This window comes from Meleagris gallopavo, chromosome 3, assembly GCF_905368555.1.
Source record: "Meleagris gallopavo chromosome 3, MGAL_WU_HG_1.1, whole genome shotgun sequence".
NCBI classification, from domain to species: domain Eukaryota; kingdom Metazoa; phylum Chordata; class Aves; order Galliformes; family Phasianidae; genus Meleagris; species Meleagris gallopavo.
The window spans coordinates 65,010,419-65,029,395 of NC_139406.1; the positions used below are offsets into that span (position 1 = coordinate 65,010,419).

Here is an 18,977-nt window from a genome sequence, read left to right on the forward strand (position 1 = left end):
AGTCAAACTGCGTAATGGAGAGATCCAGAAATTTGTAAAGTTATGTAGAAGGTTTACATGGCGAGGTTAAGGTTTTGGTAGCAGGTGACTATAGGCAGTGGCCTCTGTGAGCAGCGCCCAGCAGCTGCCCCATGTCAGCAGAGGCCAGAGCAGAGCCATGCGCGACAGTGGGTGTGCTCTGGGTGAGCAGATATAAGAGGGGAAGACATTACTGTGCAACAGCAGCTGAGAGAGGACTGAGAAATATAATAGAAGCAACCCTGTCGGTACCAAGGTCAGTGCAGAAGGACAGGAGGTGCTCCAGGAGAGGCCCATAGTGGAGCAGGCTGTCTCCCTACACCAGGCAGGGTAAATCTCCATGTGCAGCCATGGAGGAGCCCATGGGGCAGCAGTGGGTGAGGTCTGAAGGAGCTGCAGCCCATGGATACCCCTGCAGGAGCAGCGTCAGGCTGGGACTGCAACCCGTGGTAGCAGCCCACAGCAGGGCAGGAGGGCTGGGGGAGCTGTGCCCATGGGGAACGTGTGGAACCTCCTGGAGGCTGGGCCCAACATCATGGATCTGTGTTGGAGCAGTGCTTGGTGAGTTGCAGCATCTGTGGGAAGGACCCCATGTGGAGCAGGGATGGAGAGAGACCATAGAGGAGCGTTGTAACTGTCTGCTACTCATTGCCTTGCATTGCTTGGATGGAGGAAGTAGAAGAGAGTGGACTGGGGGAAAGATGTTTCTAGTTTGCTTTCAGTTATCTCACTGCTCTATTAACATTCAATAAACTATATTAATCTCTCTCTCCGTGCCCAATCTGTTTCACCCACGATGGTAACTCATGAGTGATCTCTTTGTCCTTATCTTAACCCTTGCTTGAGCTCTTTTTTTCTCTTATTTTCTCTTGCTCTTCCTTGAGGGGGAATCAGAGGACAGTTGTAGGGTTTAGCTGCCCATCAGGGTGAAATGACCACAAATTATCTTTTTTTTTCCTCTTCTTCTTTTTTTTTTTTTTTTAATTAATCTTCTTAGCAGAGAGGTTTTCTCTCAGCATAGAGACCTGATTCTAGTCTCATAGATAATATTTAATTTGCAAGATAGCGTAATGAAAATATGTTAATAGCTTTTTCAATAAGTTAATAGCTTTCAAGTTCTTACTAATTAGTTTGTTAAAATATTCTATTGGTAAAATACTTATTTCTTCCCTGGTAAAACTTAAAAATGTAGCACAATCTTATAAGGGCCATCTTGCCAATAGTAAGGGCACAATTAGAAGTAGTATAGAAAATTTTAAAAAAATAATTAGCAAGTGAGTGATGAAGGAAACTGCCATAATTAGCATCAAAGATCACTTTCTGTCATTTTACAGCAAAATCTAAAAGAGCAGAGGAGTGAATCTTCCATAGAAATAAAGCATTCTTAGCAACAAGGATAAGGCAGACATCTTGTGATGGTGCTAGGTGTCTTGGTTTCCTGACTACCTAAGATGACGGCTGGAGGAGGAGTGAGTAGGACTCCATTTTCAGCCCTGGGGGCTAGGGTGCCATGGAGTTAAAGCATATGCCTTCAGGTGGAAAAGTAACCAGTATATCTCATTTTCCAAGTAAACACTCCATTGGCAGAGTAGTGCAATACTTTGTTCAATTAGAAGTAGCAAAGTACACTTTCTTTGATTTTTTTTACTTTTTTTTTTTTTTTAAACCCATATTCCCTACATTCTGACTCTATAAAATCTAGGTATACTTCTCTCTTTGGCATTGTTTAGTAGTGCCCTCAGATATCCTTGACACTGTCTAAAGTAATGCTCCTGACAGTCCTCCAATATCCCTTGAATCCCCATGCAAGTTGTTGGTTTTTTTTTTCTTCATTTATTTCTCATGTCTCTTCAAAAACTTGTAGTACTGTCAACTTCCTTTTTCTTCTGTTAGTTGGGAAAAAGGCATCACATTGTGAATTATTACAAACGATGCTTATTACAAAAAATGCATGTCCTGAATGGCCTGCTCCCTGTTATTAAAAAAATAAATAATCTAAGTCTTCCTTGTTTGGCCATTGGTCAGGAAATTGTTAGGGATTATTCCCACCTTTGTTTCTCTTGCCTTCCCTATTTTCTGAGCACCACAAGAGTTTTAATGTCTTTGACAACTCAGTTGCTTTGAAATGTCATAGAATTAGTCACTGGATTAAAATTTAAGGTAAGATGGTGTACTAATCTATAATTTTAAAATTTTACTTCAGATAATTGATTGCAAAGCAACATGAATCTCTGATCAATGTTTCAGTTGATGAGAAAAAGAAATTGAGAAGCAAATAGACAAATACATCGGTGTGCCCCCACTCCTGTCCCAGTCTGAGTGCACTTACTTTACCATCTGCTGTGCTCAGTCCATGTAGATGCCTCTGATATGGTGATGGGCAGCATAGGGGTTTGTGGTGGTCTGTGTGCTGGTTTGTTTCTGCTTCTTTGTGCTAATGGTTCCTGTATGGATCTACGGTAAGCCACACTCCCAAAGGAGTGTTCCTGTCTTGCTGTGGTCATTAATGGCTGCAGTCTTTTGGGGGTTTCCCTTCCTTACTGTGAGCAGCCCTTAGTCACAGTCCCTTGGTTGTGTCCATACAGTCTTTTGGCTTGGATTGCCCTATCCCCACCACATGTGTCTCCAGGGCTTCAAGGCTGCCCTGTCTTTTTTTTTATAAATCCAAGCTGAGATAATGTATGTTTCTCTGATTGAAGTTTTTTTCTGCTAATTTCATCTGCTCTCAGACAGACTAGATTCACTTTTGGTTGGTACACGATAGGTTATGACTTCCTTCCATGCTGATTTGTAGCCCCCCTTACTTAAAGCCTCTTATATGCTCATTATTGCTAGGTAAAAACAGAATGAATGAGTAGGTGGATCACCTACTTTACCTCTGGTGTTTCCTTGTAGAACGATGAGTGAAAGAAAAGGAAGGACACTAACTTTTCCTCTGCTTTTTTTTTTTTTTTTTTTTTTTGTGTGTGTGTGTGTGTGTGTGTGTATGTTGAAAGGCAAGATACTTACATTATCACTCATGGGGTGAATAACAGGCTTACTGGGAAGTAAGTAAATTTCAGTGAATTTCAGTGTATAATAGGAGAATTCCTTGTGGACTGGTGTTAGATAGCAAAGACCAAAAGAGAAATTGTATTTGAGATCCAGTCTCTCTTGTATTTTTAAATGAGTAGTTCCATCTTACAGTTGTTTTAACTTATAATTAAGCACTTAACTGTACTATCTGAGTAAATGTAAATAAATAAATATTGCTGAGACTTGCATTTGATTCATAGTCCCTAGGAATATAAAAATATGGTGAATGTGTAATTTTAACAGGAAAATTCTCAGCTTTCTGTTCACTCAAGCTTTTCTTGAATGTCTTACTTTGTTAGGCTAATGCGTTACTTTTGAAAATGTCATCCCTCTCTCTGAACAATATCATTTCTACTTATGTTAAAGTTAACCAGGTCACTTTTCTTTTGTGGTGTTTTGTTTGTTTGTTTGTTTGTTTGTTTGTTTTTGCTTTTTTCTTCTTAATAGCATTTTTCTTCTTCTTCTGGAAAATAATTTCTTGGTTCCATGGTCTGGTGAAGTATGATGACTCTGGTCATCATGAGACTTCAGAACTTTTTTGGTGGCTTAGTCCTCAAGCAAAACTTTATATAATTATCATTTGCATGTGAAATCTGTTTTGATCAAATATGATACGGTTTTAAATTTCTTGTAAGCACACAGATAGAATTCAGTGTTGTACTGGGCCTCAATTTTTAAAGCATTCATATAGTAACTATTCATTACTTCAAAGTGTGTTTTTCACAGCAGACAAAATTCAGTTCATACGGAGAAAAGAAAGGAGCAGTAAAAAAGTAAAAATATTACATTCTAACTGAATTAGAATAATTAATAAAAACAATTTCACTTCTTCCAGTCTTTGTGGAAGTCACGAGCCTGTAGAAGGAATTGAATGAAGCAAAAAAGTTTGTTTGGAAAACAGGGTTAGAATTGTATAAGAAGTTAAAATTTATTTTGGTCAGCTTCCAAAAGCTATATCCTAGAGGAAACCACGTTGTTAGTATGTTACAAAACCTTTAACCTCTAGTTCAGTCTAAATGTCTAATAAAAGAAAACTTGCCCTCTTCCTCAGCAGTTCCTTGGGGCTACTTTTTCAAGCATTTTAATTCCACAAAGTTGTTTTTTTTTTTTTTTTCAATACATATTAACTTACATGGGCACGCTTATTATGACAATTAGGGGGGGGAAAAAAAAAAGATGAAGTACTGTAGAAGGATGAGGAACAAATGAGTATTTTAGTTCACCGTAAATGTAAATACATTGAACAAGGTGATCCCTTTTTAATGCTGTGGGCTTAATTTTTTTTTGTTGTTTTTTTGTTGTTTTTTTTTCATGTGTAATAGTACATTTTTTTAATTCATGTGTAAATAATGGTTTTACTTATGTATAAATGATTTAAATGATCACAGTAGAGTTTTTGCTTCAAATAGCTGAAGATTTTGACAATGAGGTCAGTAATGAAGTTGCTCACTTGGCTTCTGTGATTTTGGAAGAAGACTTAATAGATAATATAAGATCATTACCACTGACTTGCTGTAAACAGAAATTTCTTTGCAGCAGATTTTTGCAGATTTGTGGCTTATTCTTTTTATTCTTCTTTATATTTTTTCCCATTTCTTTCTCCATATACTTTGGATTTACTGATTCTCCCAAATATTTGCTAACTTGGATTAATATCTTCTCCATCCCTTCCACCCCACCATGACTGAGAGAAAATAAAAGCTGATTTAAGTAAAGAAGCTTAAGAAAATCTTTTAATAAAACTCGCAGAATCCTAAAGGAGATAACTGGTAGTAGACTTTGCATCTAGTAGAGGACTAAACACATCAATGGACATGAGGTGAAATTTGTGAGATTTGATAAGATTTAATTTTATAGTGAGGATACTCACTATGGAATAAATACTGTAGGAATATGATGGACTCTTTAGAGTCTGAAGTTTCTTAAATTGAAATTAGAGATCATTTAAAGAAGAGAAGGCCCCAGGGAGACCTCATTGTGGCCTTCCAGTACTCGAAGGGAGCATATAAACAGGAGGGAGTACGACCGTTTATGAGGGTGGATAGCGATAGGACAAGGAGGAATGGTTTTAAACTGGGACAGGGGAGGTTTAGGTTAGATATTAGGAGGAAGTTTTTCACACAGAGGGTGGTGACACACTGGAACAGGTTGCCCAAGGAGACTGCGGATGCCCCATCCCTGGAGGCATTCAAGGCCAGGCTGGATGTGGCTCTGGGCAGCCTGGTCTGATGGTTGGCGACCTTGCACATAGCAGGGGGGTTGAAACTAGATGATCATTGTGGTCCTTTTCAACCCAGGCCATTCTATGATAAACTACTGTGTTAGTAGGATTTTATGAATTAATTTTGAATAATATAGTTGTGTTGTCTGTATTATAGCAGTGATCAGCATAAGTTATCATCTAGTTCTCAATAGCTTTAGATTCTACAAATTTAGAGTTAAAGCTCTGTCAGGTGAGAAAGAAGAATGTATTAGATAAGTAAGAAAGATAAAGGAAGAAGAACAGAAGGCCTAATCATGAATGGCATTGTGACAGAAGTCCAGTCTTTCATTTACTATACATCTGCTCAGAAAATGTTGCATAGGTGTGACAGTCAGTTAGCTAATAGGAGGAAGGTGTTTACTTTGAAAATAGGAAGTAGGAAGGGATTTTAAAGGCATATCTGCACCTTGCAATGCAAAATTAATTAGCCTGTGAAAAGTGTGATCCTAATGAAGTTACTAGGACTATAGCTAGTCTTTCTCCATAGTATTTAAAGATATTTAAAAGTATTAATAAATCTAAAGAATAGCTAAATCAAGTAGGTTCATTTTGGGTTTTCATTTTATTCATTATTTGATAAGTTTATAATAGTTTGGTTTAGTAGGCTTTTTTATTATAACAATGAAAGCTTTTCTACATGTATTGCTATCCTTTTAGACAATTGCAAGATTAATTTTAGAAGATCATTGAATTTCTGATTTTTCTCATTCTCTACTTCAGACATGATAGTAGAGATAACCTTGTTATGTATTTGTCTTGTCACTTTATAATAACTTGAGGTGTGCAATACTTACACTGAAAAATCCTTGCTTTAAAAATGTGATTTTTTTTTCCAATTTGGTCTTAAAAAAAAAAAAAAAAGTATGAGAAATATTCTATCCTAAATATATAACTATTGCAAATCATTATAAGTCTGTGCCTGGATATTATTGTTCTAGAATAAGCATGGTCATAGAAAATTGTGATTAAAAATGTATCGATAAATCATATTATGTAAACAAGTTAAAAGTATGTGTGTCATTTGCAACTATTGTGCACTACACCAAGAAAGGATGAGCTGGCCTATGCTACCAGCTTAACTCTTCCTCTGTGAATATAAAAGAAAGCAAAGTAGAAAACAATATAGAAACCATGTTAACATGTTAAAAATCTTATATATATATTATATATATATATAAAATCTAATACATATGTATAATATATATTTATATAATCTTTTTGCTCTACAAAGAGACAATAAAATTATAACTTGTTTTCACAGTACTTAATTCAATATTCAATATTATATAAATTATTTATACTTCATATGATACATTTATACTATATAATATAAAGACTTTTTACTTCGGTAATTGAAATCAAGCACTTCAAGATCCATAGATTTGAACTGTTCTTAACTAAAATGTGCTCAAAACAAGTAATTAAGTAACTTTCTTTCTTTTAGTTGTTTTTTATGTATGTTCCTTTTGATGAATAACAGTATAGAACAATCATGAGATAACAGAGCCAAGCACGGCCATTTAAAGTACTACTCTTGGTGAAAAAAAGCCAAACTCAGGAATCTCACAGGTGTTCATCAAGGTGTGGCTGTGATCTGACAACTCTTCTTGCTTTCTCAAAACTGCAAAGCTTTGTGTGCGTGACAGAAATGTTTGAAAGTGTCAGTGGTTTACGGGCTGGTCCAGCCCAGTTCCAGGACTAGCGGGGCAGAGGGATTTGCGCCTCTGGAAAAGGGAAACGGGACCCCAAAATAATTAAAAACAGCAGCAACGATCTGAGGAGAAACAAACTAATTTACTAAATACAGTATCGGAATGCAAGATAACACACCATAATACAATATAATTAGAATTGAAGCTAATCAAATATAATGAGAGAGACAACGTCCGAAAGGTGGATAGGCCTCACCATAACACTGAGGTGAGATGCACAGCCCAGTTGAACAGCAGGGAGACAGGAGGAGAGCGGATGAAGAAAAGCACATCAGGTGACCTTGCCAGGAGTTCTATCTCCTCTCTGACCGCAAAGCCCCCTGGGAAATGTAGTTCTTCTTATCTTCCAGACAGGTACCTGGAACTTGAGCATTAACAGTTAAACTCCAGTGCACTACATGATATTATGATGTGGAATACTGATAATCAAAAATCATAAAACCATGACAGAAAGCCAGTTTGCAACAGAATTTACCAAATGCTAATTTAAAAAATGCAAGTTGTACTAAGAAGCAGAAGCACTGAAGTGAGCTGTGTACCATTCTGAAACTGTTTGCATTCTAGTGCTGTATATTAGCAGACCTAGAAATTCTTGTTTAAGAGAAATAACCTGGGCCTCAGAATCATTTTTCCTTGTTGATCTTGCTAGGAACATTTTCGTTCCTAAGTAGGATTTGCTCTGTTAGTCTTAAATGATGAGTAAAGAAGGAGTGGGAGCTTTGGAACTAAACCATTTGGCGCTGGAGCTATATGAGCATTGCTTAATGTGTGGATTGAGGACATGAGACAATTACAGAGTAATAGACATTACAGATGGAAAAAGACCTGTTAGGTCATCCAGTCTGTCTCTTTACCAATTCAGGACTATTCCCTATAGAACATTTCCAACAATTTGTCTAGATTGGTTTTAAATATCCCAAATGATGGAGATTCCACTACTTCCCTTGAGATGCTTTTGTACTGCTTTGCAGATCTCATTGCCAAGTAGTTTTTCACAATGCTTAGCTGCAGATTTTTTCAGTACTTACTTTTTTATAACTATGTATTTTGTCTTTTCCAAACAATTATTTAATAATTCAGAATATTAGTCATATAAATATTATAATTTTATTTCTATCTCAGTGACTGTCTGTGTTTCCTCTTAATCCTCTACGGTGAAATTGTGTATTTTTAATTTTCAGAAGTTTTTTTTTTACATGTCAACTTTGCCAGCTCTCTAATTATTTTCATTGGCCTTCTCAGTACACTTACTCTATCATGGTGCACATGAACCCCTCTTCATAGTGTCCCTCTTACCACTTCCCCATGGACAAATGAAATGCTAGGAAATACTCTGGGTATGCTGATATAAATCACTCTGAATAAGATTTCCATATACAAATTCTAAGATAGGTAATTGTGCATCAAGGGAAGAAAGAACATTCACAGTTCAACTATCGAGTGTTCATGTGTGTACATTATTGGTACTCCTTTGGGACAATACATTAGTAATGTGGAAGTAAGACCTGAATGCTTAAATGAGTTTTTGCTGAACGTTCCCAGCTATAAACTTTACACTTGCATAGTACAATTGTAGGTTACCACTGTTAAAGACTTTTATAAACTAATGTTGTGATGCTTTTTGGGAATTAGTGTTTCCTGATGATTGGTTCCTTTCCTACAAGGTTTTGTGATGTTGATGGCCAGTGTAGTAAGGGAAAGTAGCTGTGTTTTGTCTTTATACTTGGTACAGACACTATTTCCCACGTGCATTTGTTACTTGAATATGTGATTAATTCATTATACTCAGTCAGCAGTTTGACCAGTGTCTCGCTCCAATTTATAAGAGGGAGAGGAGATTCTTTTTAATATATGTATACCCAGCATGAGATTAAGAAACAATGGTTCAAATGTTGGTCTGACTAGTTTATTATAAATCCTAATCGGGGAGATGGGGAAGGGAAGGACGGTGACTATTATGAATTAGGGTGATGAGGAAGGGAAGGAGGGCGATAGAAAAGATAGGAAATAAGCAAGAATCGTGTAAAGCAGGGATAGTCACCACCAGGATCCAGCAGCGGTCCCGCTGTATGCTGTTTTGAAGGTCCGAGGCAAAAGCAGCATATCTGGCCTTGGGCAGCAAGCAAGTAGCAGGAAGAAGTCGCAGAGCCAGTCCAGAAGGAAGCAACAAGACTCAGGTAGCAGGCTCAAGAGAGACCGTCAGCATGCAGGAATTCCGTAGTGAGGAATCTGATGGCAGATACCTCTGTTCTTCTTCAGCATCGTGGTAGAGTGCAGAGCAAGTCCAGGAGGGAGAGAGGCAGGTCGTGAGGCTTCTCAAGGCAGAAACCTCTTCTTCTTCATGAGGAATCTGTTGCCAGAAAACCTAAACCTCATGATTGTAGGTCCCCTTTTTATACTTCTTCTGCCATCGTGACATTCCTGGGCGCTTGGGTAAGAGTCATGTGCAGCACCTCCCTTCTCCGTCTCCCTGATTAGGATTTATAGTAAACTGGTTGGACCAACATTTGAACCATTGTTTCTTAATCTCACGTCGGGTATACAGATATTAAAAGAACCTCATCTCCCTCCTGTAAATTGGAGCAAGACACCTGCGGAAGTGGACCTGGAGGTCCCAAAGAACTAAAGCTGGACATGAGCCAGCAGTATGTGCTTGCAGCCTTGAAGGTCAACTGTACCATGGACTACATCAAAAGATTGGTGGCCAACAGGGCAAGGGAGGTGATTGTATGGAGGCCTAACTCTATTCTGCCCTAATGAAGCTCCATGTGAAATGCTATGTCCAAGTCTGGGGCACCCAGTGTGCAAATGACAGAGCTGTTGGAGCAGGTCCAGAGGAGGGCCACAAAGATGTTCAAATGTCTGGAGCATCTCTCTTATTAACAAATGTTGAGGGAGCCGAACTTGTTTAGCTTGGAAAAAAAGAAGACTTCAGAGAGATCTCATTGTGGCCTTTTCAGTACTTCAGGTGAGTTTATAAACAGGAAGGAGGCTGACCTTTTACATGTTGACAGTGATAGGACAAGGGGAAATGACATTAAACTAAAAGAGGGGAGATTTAGGTTAGATGTTAGGAAGAAGTGTTTTTCTCAAAGGATGGTGATGCACTGGAAAAGGTAGCCCAGAGAAGCCATAGATGCTTCATCCCTGATGACGTTCAAGGCCACATTAGATTGGGCCCTGAGCAGCCTGATCTAGTGGTTTAATATATATTGTTCTGTGCTCACGTGGCATTATAGAATTGGCGAATCATAAAATAGGCCAAGTTGGAAGCAACCCACAAGAAAATCCAAACAGTAGATTCCTTAAGTATCTAAAAAATCATACCTAAAATCCAATAAAAGGAATATTGTGATTTGTGAACTGCACTAGTGTGCACTGTACAATCCCACAAGCAATAGCCATTGTGCTACCTTAACCCTCTTTTATGCAACCTTACCTAAAAAATATACAGAAAATTAATTCAGCATTCATGTCAGTTAGTGAGCTTCCACATCCAATCCAAATCATCACTGGAGATATAAAATGTTTTTTTTTTTTTTTAAATGCAGATGACCAAGAATGCATTTGTGTTCTTTGAGTTCTGTGTTCAGGAGCTGTCAAGTCTACGTGGTGACAGGATATTGGGCTTGATACTGGATACTGGATATGTGGATGGAGATAGTAAGTATGGTACCTGCTAGAAATCATATTTCTTCAATGCAGAAGAAGTATATTTCTCATGTACAGTCTGCATAGTTTTTTCAACTCTATTCGTAGCCACTGACTGGGATCAGGCTGTTTACTGCTGCCTCCTCCCTGCAAAACAAAAAATAAATTTATCCATATTTTTGTAGAAAAAAATTAATTGTTACTAGGTAAATGTCATAATAGTAGTTAGGCCTCCATTTTCTGATCACATAGATCAGAGTGAGCTCTATTCATGAGTTTGCAGCTGCTCTAAAGTGCAGCTGCTGTTTAAAGAGTAAGACTAAAATTGTTGATATTCTAACCAACTCAACGTGGGTCTTTTTTTTCTGCTGAAAACTAATCAGTTTGAAAAGTTTTGTTTATATGTGCAAATAAGAGGAGCCTAGCAGAGCTCAAGAGTACTGACAGTAGGCAACACTGTGTATCTGCAACATCAACTGATATCCATTTTGGACTGCATCAGGGAGATTTCCAGTCATTCCAGGATAGCTCATGGATTTGCTATCACAGTGGTTCTGTGAAGTGTATCTGGTGAAGGTAAAGCCACCAGCTCAGTCAGCCTAAGCACAGGGAAAAAAACTAAGGCCTTTCCTGAAGTGTGTATCCTTAAATATTCCTAATTTATGGCCAAGAATACCCCTTGAAAATGTGATCTGTTATTATACTTCTATCACTTCAGGATCAGTATCACATCTGTTGCAAATAAATGTACATGTTCCTTTTTTTTTTTTTCTTTTTCTTTTTTTTTTTCCCCAGTGCCTTGAACTTTCAGAAACTGAGACTGGGTACACATTTTCTCACAGAAAGAGTCGTCTTTATCCTCTTTCTCTGCTGAATGCATCTATGGTTCCAAATCAGAACAGGCAGCATCAGAGATTCTTGCCTGAATAGAGAAGACATTGTCTTACTTGTGTCTGCCAGGCCATTCTAATCCATAGCCTGCCTGAAAAGTGGATCCTATAGAACAAAAAGCAAGTTTGAAGGTCCTCAGTAACTGCAGTCCAGTACTCTGGGTACATTTAGCTGTAAATGGAATTTCTCTTGCATGCTGACACTGAAAACTGTGTACTGACCCAGGAAATAAATTTTTATGTACATGTTCTCCTCCTATGACCTTGTTACTTTTAGTTTCTTAGCAGATGGCTGTAATTGGACATTAGTGTTCTATAATAGTGCATTGTACCATTCATTTCTGAATGCAAACTGCAGCTGCTTCAGTGATGCTTTCTTATCTACTTTGTCTTCAAAAAAACATGGTTCTGGTTTATCTTGTCGAATGCAAGATCTTCTGTAAGTACATCCAGTTTTCATAAATATGCAAATAGTTCTGGACCAAGTGTTCATGTTGTATTGTTATTTTTATTTCTGATACAGACGTGACTGATATGATTTTACCTAGCTGTCTGATCTCAAACTAATCTACAAGTGGAAAGTTAAAGTTTTATGTGTTATCTGAGACAGATCTACTTACTGATCTATCATGTGTGCCAGAAATACACTAATAGATCCATAAAAGAAGAAAAAGAACGAAAGGAAGAAATCTATGTCATCTAGGTTTTGTTTGAAAGAGAAAAATCTTAACATTCTAAAGTGCAGAGGTGTAACAAGAGAAAGTGAAGTGATTTATGACCAATGGTTCCTACAAACAAGAGTGACACATTCCTTGTTTTGTACTACAAGCTTGAAAAAGAATTCTAAGGTGCAACATTCATGTCTGTCAGTCCTGCTTTGAACTGTTGCAATTTTTCTTTGCAATATTATCTTTTCCTGTTCTGACTCACTGTCTTCTTGAATCCACTGTGCATCCATTTAAGTGAGCTACAAGCTGCCTGTTTCAGGTACTAGGCAGTTTTCTTTCTGCAAAAGCCTGTCTATGAAGTTCTTATGCAAGGGGGCACAACTATTAATCTTCACTACACTTAAAGTCCTTAATTACATTTGAATACAATTCTGTCTTGAAATTCTGTGTCACAATGAACTTGATCTGTGGTCCTGCACAAACTACAATTCTTTATGATGGTCTTTCTGTGTTTTATTTAAGGACAAAGTTCCATTCCTTTCCAGTTTAACACTGTCATTTAAGAATGGAATACTAATGTCCAGTTCAAAATACGCGTCACGTGCTTGGTCTATTCTTTTTTTCCAGCTGTAGGAAGAAGGCCTGTCACAAATTTCAGGAACACTTTCTGAGATAATATACAGTTTAAGGGTGCAGTGTCATAGTTTGCTTGAAGTGCTCCTTGCGGTCTTTTTTTTCAGTAACACAGAGAAGCTTGCTCATCTGTCTGAAAGTCCAGAAAAAAAGTGATTAAAAATCCTTCATGTGGACACTTTAGTGGAGTTGCTGTAGTTCAGGAACTTTCTGGAACACATTCTAAAGTATACCAATTGCATTTTTTAAGGCAGGGAATCTTATGTCAGTTTAATAACCATACGTATATTCCCTATATCCCTTTATCCTTTTTGATTTTGTGAAAAGTATTCAATTAGCTGCTATTTGCAATAGGTGCCTCCAGATCCAAGTTATTATATTCACTTAGTCTAACGTTTTGTTTTTGCAGTTCCTCTGTGTTCTGTCTTAAACATCAGATGTAAGCAATGAGTATTGCTTATGTGTAATTACATGGCAAATAAAACAGATTATTATGTGTACTTCTTCTGCCTCTCAAATATATTGAGATTTGCGAAAGCATATGTGTTTGCTTTATATAATATCATCTGAAATATTGGTGAACAGTGGAATGAATGCCCCTGAGTATGCACATTAGCAAATACAATGCTTTTAGAAACAGTGATTGTTGGAGGTCTTAAGGGGATTCCTGCACATGATCGAATAAAAAAACCTCTTCTGTGAAAGACACCATCTCCCTTGTTATTTCTGCTGTACAGAGCTTGTAGGTAAGAGACCTACTCATTGTTACTCATAGCAAAAAACACTCTCCCACATACTTTTCTCTCATACACCTGGAAATGAAAGACTGCTGTGTGCAATGGATGTCCTTTTTTCCTTCCCATCTGACTGGCTTTAGCAAGATGGCTTGTATCAGAAGCTGTTTGTTCTGATCTTCTGTAGAAACAGTGAAAGAAGATTCTACAGATTATTAGTCTTTTAGTCCAACCAGGCTGATCTTCCTTATTAAGGAACTCCTTTCAAGTTTAAGAATGCCTCAAATGCTGTCACCAATGGAAGACTCTTACAGCGCATCCCCTTATGCTCTGTCCTAGAAACAAAATCTTACTGTCTGCATTTTATTCTTCTCAAAAAATAAAATAAAACCTGCTCTCTGTTATCAACACCAACTTGACAGCTTTCCTGGCTCACCACACAGCTTCCCAAGTGTCTTGCCCACAATTTTTTCTCTGTGTCTACAAATAGATACAGCACTGCCCAAATCAGTAAAGGTAATCCAGGCACATTTCAAGTGCTTTCTGGAGCCTCAACAAACTTTTCTTGATGGCTAATAGAATCATAGAATTGCTTAGATTGGAAAAGACCTTCAAGATCATCAAATCCAACCATTAACTTACCTGACCTACCAAGTCCTGTCACTAAACTTTGTACCTTAGTGGATGCACAACTCTTAAATAGTTCCAGGAACAACTCTGCCACCTCCCTGGGCAGCCTGTTCAATACTTTACCACCTTCTCTTCGAAGAAGTTCTTCCCAATATCCAGTCTAAGCCTCCCCTAGCACAATTTGAGATCATTCTTTGTGTCACTTGTCACCTGAAAAGAGTCACTGATGTTCTCCTTGCTGCAACCTGGTTTCAGGCCTCCACTCAGCCTTCTCCAGACTAACCATCTCCAGTTCCCTCAGCCAGTCCTCATAGTATTTGTTTTCTACTCCCTTCACCACTTATATTGCACATGCTCGAGTATTTTTTTTTATAGTCAGGAACCCAAAATGGAACACAGGTGTGATTTTAACAGTACCATGTGCAATTGGTTCGGTACTCCTGCTGGTACACAATTTCTGATGCAGAAGTGTACTCAATACATCCCACACCCTCTGGATATTGTTCATCTTTGTACCTGTTCTTCTTTGAGCTGAAGACAAAAGAGAAAATAACTCAGTAAAGTATATGTCTCTATTCCATCTCCATCTCACTTTTTTTTTTACTATTTTTTTTTTTCTTCTCAATTTCAGTTTAACGGGACAGTGATAGAGTTTGACATAAGTGTATGTGAGATAGCCTGGCATCCACACATTAGTTAGTACTGCTTTGTAGTCCTTACCCTGGACTTTTAAGTGTACTTGAGTCTGAACTCCCCTCTCCATCCTCATAGCATATATATGGAAAAAAATCTCTTTCTTAGGTATTCTTTACATAATGATTAGTCTCTTATTAGTAATAAGAAATGGACTAAAAAGAGAGAGATTTCTTACATATGTTCCACTGAAAGATCATCCTTTGCATCCAACTCAATTCTTTTTTTCACCCAAGAGAATTTTCTCACCCATTTTTTTCTTGTGTACATCATTCGTGACTGATTTTTGTAAATCTTGTTATCTTCTTTCAGATATGGAATTTCAGGAATCTAAGTTGCAGTGAGTGTACATGAAAATGAAACTAGAATTTCTTATGTTTATAATGACTCCTCGAACTTTCAGTAATGTTGACTTAGGATAAATAACCATGTGTGGCTTAGAAAATTATTAATATACAATGCTTTGACAGATTTTATTTACTGCTAGTAAAATTGTTGATGGCTGGTAGTTTCTGTAAAGGTTAAAATACTTATTTTCCTATTTTTGTTGTGTAAGAAATCTGTAGAGTATGTCTTTACAAGTTTCAGTTTCTGCTGAGGTTTTTAGTTTTTATTTTTGGTGGTGATTTTTTTTTTTGTTTTTAAATAAAATATATATTCTTTGTCAGTGTACTTTACTATTGAGAGGTAAAAACCAGAAATAATAATTTGACCTTTCACTGTTGAAAGCATAAATATTTATCACTTTCCTTAGTTATGTTTACTGGATTTGAAAAAGATTAGATGAATAGTAATACTGAACACTAATAGTATGTGGCCTTGTGACCTGTGGCGAACTGTAATTGTTCTTAGTTAAAACACTTCCATATTGTTTGTAGAGATTTCCAGTACAAACACAGATAGGTTAAGGTGCACCAGCATTTGGAAGCCTACCATCTGGAAAAGATGGTATGCTTTGAAGAGAGTGCTCTTGGAGTGACAGGAAGCACTGTATTTCATAGACATGAGAAATGATGGTGTTAATGAGCTTCTCAGTTTGGTAGTACTGAATTATTTACCTCCCTCTCCTCCCCCTCCTCCCCCATACACACACACACACATACACACACACACACACACACACAAAAAAAAAAAAGATCAGCAGATCAGCAGCATGGAATATCTCTTCTTAGCAATAACAAACAATAAATTATTTATATAGGTTATCAAGTAATTCATAATTCTGAATCAGGTGTCTATTGTACTACTATTGCATAAATATAAAACCAAAAAATGATTCTTAGCCAGAAATGCTCAAAAAAGTTGAGAATAAAGAAAGTTTGCCCTTTGGTTATTACCTTTTTGAACCACAATGGGAGAAACTACTTGGAGGGGAAATGGAGAGGGCTAGCTGCTACCACTGGTGTTATTCATCAGTTGCTGAAATTTCATATGTTGTTAAGAAAGATGTCAACCAAAACCTATCTATGAGCTGAATGAATTACTTTATGGAAGACAGTCTGCTCTTACCTATTTCTTTGTTCTTTTCTCCTCAGTTATGGGAAAGGATTAGATATTTACTGTGCACACAGTGCAGTTGGACTTTATAAATCAAATGTTGTCAGGACTTTGAATTTACTGTGCATTTGCAGATTGACTGCTGTGTGCATATTTGTGTTGAAATGCAGGCAGTGAGACTCAAACCTGGGGGAAGGTAGGATGTCAACTGAGTACAGACTTGCCACTTAAATCTTGTTCTATGAGTCTATTTCTTTTCAATATATTCAACTCATTAAATAAAAAAAAAAATTCTGCCCATGACTGACCCATTCTTAGAGGCTTCTTCTCCTCAGTCCCATTCTACTGCAAGCATTTGGCTGCCTCTAGCAGTACAACTATATGTAAATATGAGTCCTGAGCTCCTTCTCTTTGAGTCTAAAATTTGCAGAGCACCCAGCTTCTCTATCCCTAAACATAATGATCACAACATGGCTTTGAAACATTCATTTACACTTGGTTTACTGTAATTACTAGCACAATATTAAAATACACATGTTCTACTCACTGGAGCTGCCTGCAGTTTAAGTACAGAGCACTCCTCAAAGACAAGTTAAAGCAAAGAAAAAAAGAAAAAAAAAGAAAAAAGAAAAAACACAGAACTTAGAAATAATGAAAAATTACTTTACCTAGGTAATTTCCAATATTATGAGCGCCCAATAGTCCATCTACTTTTTCTTCTTCTTCTTTTTTTTTTTTTTTTTTTTTCTTCTCATGTAGTGATCTGCTTTCCAGATGGCCCTTTTGCATGTGCAGGTGTGCAGCTGCTGAGTTCAAAGTACTGAGCAATTGGCTCATGGCTACTACTTGTTTAACCCTTGACTCTCCCTGATTGTATGTGAACTTACTGTGAACTGGAATTGAACTGAATTTTTTAGGATGTTTTCTTCAGAGGAAAAAAGAAATATTCCACTAGAAATCTGTTAATTTGTGTAACATTTTTAATATTGGGAACTGAACTGTTTTAATACTATGAATCAAAACACGTAAAGTTACACTAACCCACTTAACTCAAAATTAGAAGGTATAAATAATTCCAGAAATGTTTTTTCTTATTAGAGATGCAGGAAAAAACTTGGCTTGGGGATAGCACAGAGCATTACAGTGCACAGTTCTTTTTTCCTTTGTATCCCTTCTCCCTTCAGTTTGTGCATTACTATTTTTTCACAAGAAAAATGAAGCAAAGAGAATGATCCTGAATCATTTGAGATAATCTTCCTTCATGAGAAGTATCCAGTTTACTAGCACTGTAGATGCGCATTCATGCATCTTGGAAGTCATAAGGAACAACTTTTGTAAAATCAGATACCTGAGTATGAACAAAGTAATGTAACTAAATGTGTAGACAGGTGCTTACTTACAGAACCAATACTATGCTTTTAGAGATTTATTACCCTACAGCTGTTCATTACACTCAAAGAGGATAAATGGATTAATATGTGAGCGCTCCAAGTTCATTTCAGCACAGAGTGAAATAGGCTCACATAAATTAGAATAAGTAATATTAAGTAGCTACTGTTTTTTTGTGTGTCTTTTGTTGCTGTTTTTTTTTCCTGTGTTTTTCTTTCTTATCTGAGTGCCCCAAAATTAAACTGCATTTGTTCAGTTTAGTTTTGCTGATTATCAAAACACTATATTTTCTTGCTATTTGAAATTTTATTACTAATGTATTTTATTTAGACTACTTAAATCTTTGTTTAGGAATTAAATACAAACTATACCAGGAAAAGGAAAATGCAAATTTTGCTGCACCAAATAGATAGCAAATTTGTGTGTTGTAGATTTGTAGGGTCTTTCTTCTATAGATTTTTCTAGATCATGATACAACAGACACGTTCTATGATTTAGAATTATGGCTAAGTTTTACTGTCACTTAGAATTCTGGGTAAGTTTTAGAGCCTGTAGATGAGAAAATATAAAATAAAGAATATGAACATACGGTGACTAAAGATTTAGTAAAGGAAGACAATAAATTATGCTGCAAGGTAAATTATCAGATTATAAGGATCACTAAGGATGTTTTTTGGTGAATTTTGTTTTTAATAAATGTGTGAATTATTTTTGGATTAAAAAGTGATTCCTAATATTTTATTTTCTGATAATATATGCTGGGAAAACTGCCAAAAAAGGAGAAAGCTTCGTTAGGTTAAATGTTGTACTGTCATCTGAACATACTACATATACTCTCCACTAACATGGTGGACATATACTCTTCAAAAATAAAAAAAAATTGAGAAAAGCCTTAAAAATGGACATTTTATGACATATTCATAGAATAACAGGATATCCAGACTTAGAAGGGACCCATAAAGAACATTGAGTCAGGTTGGATGGGGCCCTGGGCAGCCTGATCTAATATTAAACGTGGAGGCTGGTGGACCTGCCTGCAGCAGGGGCTTTGGAGCATAATGATCCTTGAGGTCCCTTCCAACACAAGCCATTCTCTGATTCTCTGATTCTCTGATTCTCTGATT

The 18,977-nt window shown here is 36.9% G+C and overlaps 1 long non-coding RNA gene across 1 annotated transcript; it reads right to left on the reverse strand.

The window, feature by feature from the left end:
- Nucleotides 1-7,193: 7,193 nt before the first annotated feature.
- Nucleotides 7,194-17,264, reverse strand: LOC146544754 (uncharacterized). Its single transcript, XR_014882573.1, has 3 exons — nucleotides 17,133-17,264; nucleotides 10,745-10,866; nucleotides 7,194-7,432 (listed from the first exon to the last, which is right to left on the reverse strand). It is a non-coding gene; the product is annotated as an uncharacterized LOC146544754 (long non-coding RNA).
- Nucleotides 17,265-18,977: the final 1,713 nt, after the last annotated feature.